Source organism: Rutidosis leptorrhynchoides, chromosome 6 (assembly GCF_046630445.1).
Source record: "Rutidosis leptorrhynchoides isolate AG116_Rl617_1_P2 chromosome 6, CSIRO_AGI_Rlap_v1, whole genome shotgun sequence".
Taxonomy (NCBI): Eukaryota; Viridiplantae; Streptophyta; class Magnoliopsida; order Asterales; family Asteraceae; genus Rutidosis; species Rutidosis leptorrhynchoides.
Window position 1 is genome coordinate 405327330 of NC_092338.1, and position 9430 is coordinate 405336759.

Below are 9430 nucleotides of genomic sequence, written 5' to 3' on the forward strand. Positions count from 1 at the left end.
AAGTAAATGCTTCTCCATTAAGGATCTTGGAGAAGCACAATACGTTTTGGGGATTGGGATCTACAGGGATAGATCCAAGAAAATGATAGGTTTGAATCAAAGTGCATACTTTGAAAAGGTCTTGAAAAGGTTCAAGATGGAGAACTCTAAGAGTGGTTTGGTACATATTCAAAGAGGAATACTTCTCAGTTCATCTCAGTGCCCTACCACAAAAGATGAACAAGAGAGAATGAAGAGAGTCCCGTATGCATCTGCTATTGGGTCAATCATGTATGCAATGATATGCACTAGACCGGATGTGTCATGCGCCCTAAGCTTGACAAGTAGATACCAGAATAACCCTGGAAACTGTCATTGGATTGCGGTTAAAAGTATATTGAAATACCTTAGGAGGACTAAGGATATGTTTCTAATATATGGATCTGGTGAAGAAGAACTCGCTATAAAAGGTTACGTGGACTCGAGTTTCCAAACTGATCGAGATGATTCTCGATCACAATCCGGTTATGTCTTCACGTTAAATGAAGGTGCGGTCTCTTAGAAGAGTTCAAAACAGGATGTTGTTGCTTTATCCACTACAGAGTCGGAGTACATCGTCGCATCATTGGCAGCTCAGGAAGTTGCATGGATGAAGAAATTCATCGATGACGTAGGAGTAGTCCCTTTCATTCAGGACCCTCTTGAGATCTTTTGTGACAACGAGGGTGCAATTGCTCAAATCAAAGAACCTCGTGCTCACCAAAAGACCCGTCACATTGAGTGGAGATTCAACTACATAAGGGATGAAGTTGAAAAGGGAAAGATATGTATTCGCAAAGTTCACATAGATCTTAACATAGCGGATCCACTCACGAAGCTCTTACATGGATCAAAACATGCAGGACATGTTTGTGCTTTAGGGCTTCGATATTCTAGTGATTGGTCATGATCTGTTTTAAGTATTGTAACAGAACGAAATTGTTCAAACTCATTAATATAATTATGGTGTTAATTTATTAATCTTGAGTCAAGTTCCTATTTTGCATATTTTATCCATGAATAAGCTATTATTCTAAATTCCATAGTCGATCACATTTGTGGGAGCAAGTGTGAGGTTTAGACTATTATGAACTTGGATTGGTATACATTCACGGGATGAATGTGGGGCAAGGTTGCAACCAAGGTTCATAGATATTTGTGGGATACAAATATTGGAAGACCCGCCCTCAAGATTTACTAAATGGAGCCTTTGTGGTTGATCACATGTAATCTTGAGTAAAGGCGAATATCATTGTATCCTCCGACCTGAGATACATATTGGGTTCAGATATTTACCAAGTATTGTACCTTGATTCTTTCCTTCGCTATTTTGAAATATGGTAGTTCATAAGGAAGAGCTCAGGTGTAATGCAAAGTATATATCTAGGACGTATGTAATCAAGATGGAATTTGTCCCTCTTATTCGTTGAGAGTCAGATGTCTAAGGCCTGATAAAGTTAAATCTAAAAGAGAGTGATCACTCTGTGTCTCTTGGATTTAACGTGACATCTAGGACGAAAGGATAGAATGAAAGATTCACCTATTCATATTCGAGATGGGAACTCGAAGGGGATGATGTTATTGAATGGCACAAAGTCATAACATATTGGGGGTGATGGACGGTCGTTAGGTGGTATCCGTCACTTGCATTAATTTCTTATGTTTCTCATGCAAGTGGGAGATTGAAGGTATTTCGTATGCCCGAGAGACATATTTAATTAATGTGGCTAATGTGTTTTGATCCAAGTCGGGTCATACCCAATAACAAGCTTACTGACACCTTATCCGTATTTAATCTTGACGATTGGATCATTGATTAAATACGCGACACTTGAACTTTAAGAAAAATGGTTTTCTGAAATATTACTTGATGTGTACATATTTATATAAATTATGGAATAATTTATATAATATGGATTTAATTATTTATAGGTTAAATATTTAATTAATTTATGTTACATTTTTATATAAATTGGTTTTATATAATAAAATGTATATATATATATATAAAATGGAATGGAAGTAATATGAAATAGTTTTATAAAATTTATCTTTTATAAAACTTATTTTAATTACATCTTGTGAGTGGCATTGGAGTCCATGTAGGCATGCCATTTGACTACCCATTTGAATGGCTACTTCTATTTTCAAGAAGCATAAGTACCTAGGCTCTCTTGGAGACAAAAGATACATGCAATACACATCAAATACACTTGAAAAAAATTGCACAACTCCTCTATCCAGCTGCTGTTGGCCGTGGCCTTTCTTGGTCAAAAATAGGTTCTTAGTTTCTGTTTTACAAGCTTAAGTCAAGTGTCATTCAAATCCTAATTAAAGGCAAGGGTGTTGGGGTCATTGCTTGGGGTATTACACACTTGAGGCTTCAAGTTAGAAGCTTGCATTCCATCATCTTCATCATCATCTTGCTTGCTTCCGCTTTCTTTAACTATCATAAAATGGCTTTATGAACATATAAACTTCAAGGACATGTTGTTTATAAAGTTGTTAAATTCCATCAATTAATACTTGGGCGGAGATGAAAAAACGATTTTTAGAAGAATTTTACCCCATAAGTAAAACCTCAGACATGCGTACGCAAATAAAATCTTTTAAACAATTACCGGGTGAATTATTTCATGAAGCGTATGAACGTCTGAAGGAGTTACTTAGGGCATGTCCACATCATGAGATACCCAAGTGGGAATTGGTTAAAGTTTTCTATGATAGTTTAGATTCCCAAAACAGGCAGTTTCTTTTAGCGGCTAGTGGTGAGGCATTCTTAACTCGGTCTAGTGATGATGAATGGGCGTTCTTTGAACAGTTAAGCAAGGGTTCAAAAACCCAAGCTTCGGTTGATCGTAAACAACCTAGTACCTCCCGAGTGAATCATGTTTCTGATTCGGGTGGTTCATCTAGGAACTTAGAGCAGGAATTTGATGATTTGAAAATGCTTATATTTAACAACCCAAATCAGGGTCTTGCTTGTAATATTTTGCAGGTTCAGGAAGTATGTGAGATTTGTGAAGATCCTTCTCACTTTTCATATGGATGTAGAAATGGGATTCCACTGGTAAATCAAAACAGTACTTCAACCAATCAACCATCTAGTTCGGATGCTAAGATAGATGCGTTCATCTCCGAAATGCGAAAAATGATAGAAGTGCAAAATAAGTCGATTGGTGCATTGTCTAAGGAGATCGGTAATGTAGCGGAAAGTAAGGGAAATAGGGAACCAGGTACAATTCCAAGCAACACGGTTCTAAATCCAAATCATAAGGATCAAGGAAAAGGGCATAGCGTTAACATGGTAGGTACCTTGAGAAGCGGAAAGAAGTATGACAATAAGGTTGGTGAAAAAGAGGTAGTGTAATAAGAGTCAAGTAAGTCTCCTATTGTTCTTGATGAGGAAGAGGTAAGTGAAAATGATAATCATGGGGAGGGGGTGAAAAAGACCGAACCAATCGTTAATGAGGCTGGGAAAGTGGAGGCGGAATCAAAAACCGTTCCATTTCCCAAGGCTTTAGAGTCCCCAAACCAATTCCCTTATGGGAAAAAGGGACCACAACCAGAGGACATGTGGGAAACGTTTAAGCAGGTTAAGATAAATTTACCCCTTCTCGATGCTATTAGGCAAGTCCCGTCTTATGCTAAATTTTTAAAGGACCTTTGCACTCAAAATAGGAAGGAAAGGGCGACTTTACCCAAAAAGGTGGAGCTAACCGAGCACTTAAGTGTGTTTATTTCGGGTACACTTTCACCTAAGTTTAAGGACCCAGGGACCCCGTTGATAGCTGTGGCTGTAGGAAACGTGAATGTGAAAAAGGCGTTATTGGACTTAGGAGCTAGCATTAATAATTTACCTTTTTGTCTAGTTGACCGATTTGAATTGGGTTTAATGAAAAGAAGCGACATAATTATTCAACTAGCGGACCAGTCAATCAAAACGCCTAGGGGGATATTAGAAGATGTGATAATAACGGTGGAAGATTTCTATTACCCGGTTGACTTTGTTGTTATGGACATTGAACCTAGGAATAGAGATGCCCAACCCACTATAATCTTGGGACACCCGTTTTTGGCCACCATTAATGCTCACATTAATTGTCGAACGGGTGCAATGGACATATCTTTTGGGAATCGCAAGATGAGAATTAATATCTTTAATTCTCTTCATACACCAGATGTCCATGAATGCTATCGGATAGATGTGATTGATGAATTAGTGGAAAAGAATTCCTCTCACCTAATCACCAATGACCCAGTAGAAATATTTTTCTTAGGTAACGAAGAGGATGTTGAGTGTGAAGAGGTCAAGGCAGTAGAACTAGCAGTAGCAAGTACAATGGATGCTAGGTTGCCACCATGGACTCATAAATATGAGCCATTACCTAAATCCATTGATACTAATACGAGACCTTCACTAGAGTCACCACCGACTCTTGAGTTAAAACCCTTACCTTCTCATTTGAAGTATGCATTTTTAGGTACTGACGGCACTTTGCCAGTTATTATTGCTTCAGATTTGACAGGTGTGCAGAAAAAAGCTTTAATGGAAGTGCTTCATAAGTACAAGGCTGCAGTAGGGTGGACGATAGCTGATTTGAAAGGGATAAGTCCCTCAGTATGTATGCATAGGATAGTTACAGATCCGGAGGTTAAACCTGCTCATGATACGCAATGCATGTTAAACCTGAATATGCAGGAAGTTGTAAAGAAGGAAGTTCTCAAGTGGTTAGATGCAGGGATTATTTTCCCTATTTCAGATAGTCAGTGGGTAAGCCCCACGCAAACAGTGCCAAAGAAAGCTGGGATAACGGTAATGGAAACGGAGGAAGATGAAAAGATCACAACCCGTCCCGTGACGGGTTGGCGGGTATGTATTGACTACAGGAAGTTAAATGCTGCAACTTCAAAGGATCACTTTCCCTTGCCTTTTATTGATCAAATCATCGAAAAGTTGTCAGGTCATAAATTTTATTGTTTCTTAGATGGGTATTCGGGATATAATCAAATACCTATTCACCCTAATGACCAAGAAAAAATGACTTTTACTTGTCCTTATGGAACTTATGCCTTTAGACGAATGCCTTTTGATTTATGTAATGCACCTGCTACTTTTCAAAGGTGTATGATGAGTATTTTTTCAGAGTTAATAGGCGAGTCTTTAGAAATTTTCATGGATGATTTTTCAATATTTGGCAACTCTTTTGAGTCGTGTTTGAGTATGTTGGAAAAAGTTTTAAAGAGGTGTACCGAGACCAACCTTATCCTTAGTTGGGAAAAGAGCCACTTTATGGTAAGGGAATGGGTGGTTTTGGGACACATTGTGTCTGAACGGGGATTCAAAGTCGATAGAGCAAAAGTTCAACTTATTGCTACATTACCTCCACCAACCAATGTTAAGGGGGTAAGATCGTTTTTGGGACATGCAGGATTCTACCGTAGGTTTATCAAAAATTTTAGCGTTATTTCTAAACCATTGTGTAATTTGTTATTAAAAGACGCACCTTTTGACTTTGATGACCAATGTAAGGAGGCCTTTAACACCCTTAAGCGTAAGTTGACCGAAGCACCCATTTTGCAGTCACCCGATTGGACTAAACCATTTGAAATTATGTGCGACGCTAGCGATTTTGCGGTTGGGGCTGTTTTGGGTCAAAGAGTTGATAGGAAACTGGTTGTTATCTATTATGCTAGTAAGACGTTCTCGGATGCCCAAGTGAACTATACCACAACCGAGAAAGAATTATTAGCAGTCGTGTTTGCCTTAGACAAATTTAGATCATACTTGTGGGGGTCTAAGGTAGTTGTCTTTTCAGACCATAGTGCCCTAAGGCACTTGCTTGATAAGAAAGAGTCTAAGCCCAGATTGATTAGGTGGATCTTATTGCTACAAGAGTTTGATTTGGAAATAAGGGATAAAAAGGGTATTGAAAATGTGGTAGCCGACCATTTATCTAGGATACCCCCGCCACCGTTTGACCCTGCTAAACCAATCCAGGAAAATTTCCCGGACGAGTGTTTGTTTAGTGTTGTGCAGGTACCTTGGTTCGCGCATATCGTTAATTATTTGGTGACTAACAAGATACCGGAGCATTGGAATAAGTACAAGAGGGATTACTTTTTATCGCAGGTTAAGCATTATATTTGGGAGGACCCGATTCTTTACTAAATTGGACCCGACCAAATCATAAGAAGATGTGTGGCGGAAGATGAGCATAAGGACATTCTAGCTCATTGTCATACTTTTGCATGTGGAGGACATTATGGAGTCAAGAAAACCGGGTACAAAGTACTCGACTCAGGTTTCTTTTGGCCTACTATTTTTAAAGACGCGTGTGAGTATGTGAAAAATTGTGCTAGGTGTCAAAGGATGGGGGGAATCTATAAGCATAATGAAATGCCCATGAACCCACTTTTGGTTTGTGAAATCTTTGATGTTTGGGGCATAGATTTTATGGGACCCTTTCCACCTTCTTTTAGGTTTGAGTATATACTAGTATCCGTTGATTATGTCTCCAAGTGGGTGGAGGCTGAGGCTACTCGGACCAATGACCACAAAGTTGTCCTAAAGTTTGTTAAGAAAAATATTTTTTGTCGTCATGGTGTACCTAAGGCTATAAGTAGTGACGGGGGTTCGCACTTTAAGAACTCGCATTTTGCTAAACTCTTAAGGGATTATGGGGTAAATCACCGAATTGCTACGCCTTACCATCCCCAAACAAGTGGGCAAGTGGAAGTATCTAATAGGGAATTTAAAAGGATTTTAGGAAAAACCGTAAATCCTAATCGCAAAGATTGGTCTTTAAGACTAGACGATGCGCTTTGGGCTTACCGGACAGCTTATAAAACCCCTATTGGTACTTCACCTTATCGACTTGTTTATGGGAAGGCATGTCACTTACCTGTTGAAATCGAGCATCGTGCAGAATGGGCTATTAAACAGGTGAACATGAGCATGGATGAGGCAGGAAAAGCAAGAAAGTTAGACCTATCGGTGCTGGATGAGTTGAGACGCGATGCTTATGAAAGTTCAAAAATTTACAAAGAGAAAACGAAAGCGTTTCATGATAAGCAAATTCTAAGGCAGATGTTTGAAGTGGGGCAAAGTGTGTGGTTGTTTAATTCAAGGCTAAAGTTATTTGCGGGTAAGTTGAGAAGTAAGTGGAACGGTCCCTATGTGGTTACTAAGGTTACTCCGTATGGGGCAATTGAAATAAAAGATCCGAAAGGTGGGGAGCCGTTCTTAGTTAATGGGCAACGATTGAAAATTGCTTCTGGTTTGTCGCTTGGTGATGCTAGGGTAGTTGAAACAATTCGGTTTGAACCCATGAAAGTTCATCAACTTAGAACAATTCGGGTGAACGAATCAAAGAATTATGTTAGTAAAGAGAACATTGATGCGTGACTTGATCAAAATGTTACTATTAGTCGGATGCCCAATTGTGACGTTTGGGATGATGATGGGCGATTTGATGATGCGCCAGAGGACGCGGTTTCTGAGGTTATTTCAGATGAATGTTTTGATGAGTTTGATGAAAAGTTGTCATTGGAAGAAGATGTTAAGGGAAGGCCGGAGTTCCGTCGTCAAGAAGAAGACCTAGGGGAAGTATTGTTCGAATTGAGTTTCGTTAGGGTCTTACCCCATTTTGCTAATGATCATCGTGAATTCAAGGTGATTGCCGATAAGGGGTCAACAATTAATATCATGTCATACATGACGTACAAGCGATTATTTCATGATAAATGTTCTCTATGTTCGTTGACTAAATCCGATGCGGTCATCACACTTGGAAACAATACTAAGTCTCAGGCACTTGATGTACTTTGTGATGTAATGGTTAGTGTGAAAGGTGTCTTCCTTGAAGTACCATTCACCATTTTTGATATGCCTACGGATGAAGATGTTCCATTGTTAGTCGGGCGTGGATTCATTGTAACCGCGGATTGTAAAATCGACCCAGGTGCAGGTTCTATCACTTTTGAAGGAGGAAACGGAACTTTTAGATTTTGTAATTCGGAAAATATGCGTTTTCCTTCGGCATATATAGTGGAGAGAGAATTTGATGAGGGATATTGTATGATGCTTGGGATACAAGATGTTAACACAAATAAAGTAGTTAGTGAAGAAATGGTAGCGGATACCATAGACATGGATGAAATCTATCAAAGTGTTGAGTGTAGGGGTATTAGCCTCAATCAACGCTTAGGTTCTAAGTCAAGCAACGATGAAACCATTTGTGTTAACACGGTTACAGAAACACCCGAAGTAGAACAAGAACTGGATGTGGATGTAGAGGAGATTCGTGAGACACTTGAAAGTATGTGGGGAAAAGAAAACATGGAAAGATTCATGAACAACACCAAAACATCGTTTGTTGATGATGAGGGGTGGACAATTGAAGTTGAATACGTTGAGTCCAAACCAAAAAGTGAGTCCAAACCAAAATGCGAATTTAAACCTCGCATTAAGTATAGAGATCCGGGCGATTTTTGAGTTATGTGTCAATTCAAAAAGAAGAAGATTTACCGGGCGTTGCTAGATTCGGGTGCGAGTGTTAACATGATGCCAACAAAAATTGCAAAATCAATAGGCATCCGAGAATTGGTTCGAACTAATACGAGTATTCGATTTGAAAACCAAACCGTCGATGACCCAATCGGGATTGCAGAAGATGTTCTTTTCATTATTCACGGTATTGGTTATAAGGAAGATTTCTTCATTATGGATTGTGAACCGGATGCGAATACTCCAATTGTATTGGGACGAGGATTTTTAGCTACCGCCAGGATGTCACTAGATTTTGATACGGGGACTTTGACAATTAAAGATGAAGATAACATGATCACGCTCCGTATGGAAGATGTATTCGGCTCTCAAAAAAACGGGGCCGTTGATCCGGACGAATGCTAATCCGAAAGAGGAGTCGAGTGCACGACTCCATCAAAAATTCGCACACATTTGTAAAGTTTTAAAGTTTTTATTTGTTTTGTACATACGGGTGGGGAAAGTACCATTTTTCAAGTTTAAAATGGGATCGGTTTGAATGACTATCTCTAACTTTTTGCATTGAGGACAATGCAATGCTTAAAGTGTGGGAGGGGGTCAAGGTTTTTAGTCCCAAAAATGTTTTGTGCAAAGAGAATGAGAAAAATGGAAGTTTTGTGCGAAATTAAGGCGAAAAATGAAAAATTAAAAATTTTTCTGTACCTGAGTGTTGGCGTAATTTACGCCAATATTGGCGTATTTTACGCCTATGTAAAGTGAAAATTCAGAAAAATTTTGCATGTTAGGCGTAATTTTACGCCAAGTTTTTATGCCCAAAAATGTATTGGCGTATTTTACGCCAAAACTGGCGTAATTTACGCCTTTTTTATTTTTCAGGTGCCGGTTTTTGGGGTTTAAAATGGG

General features: G+C 39.0%; 2 pseudogenes; one reads left to right on the plus strand and one right to left on the minus strand.

Annotated features, from left to right (window-relative positions):
* Positions 1-2595: 2595 nt before the first annotated feature.
* LOC139856407 (small nucleolar RNA R71) lies at positions 2596-2709 on the minus strand (annotated as a pseudogene).
* Positions 2710-2965: 256 nt separating this feature from the next.
* On the plus strand, positions 2966-7426 carry LOC139855081 (uncharacterized; annotated as a pseudogene).
* Positions 7427-9430: the final 2004 nt, after the last annotated feature.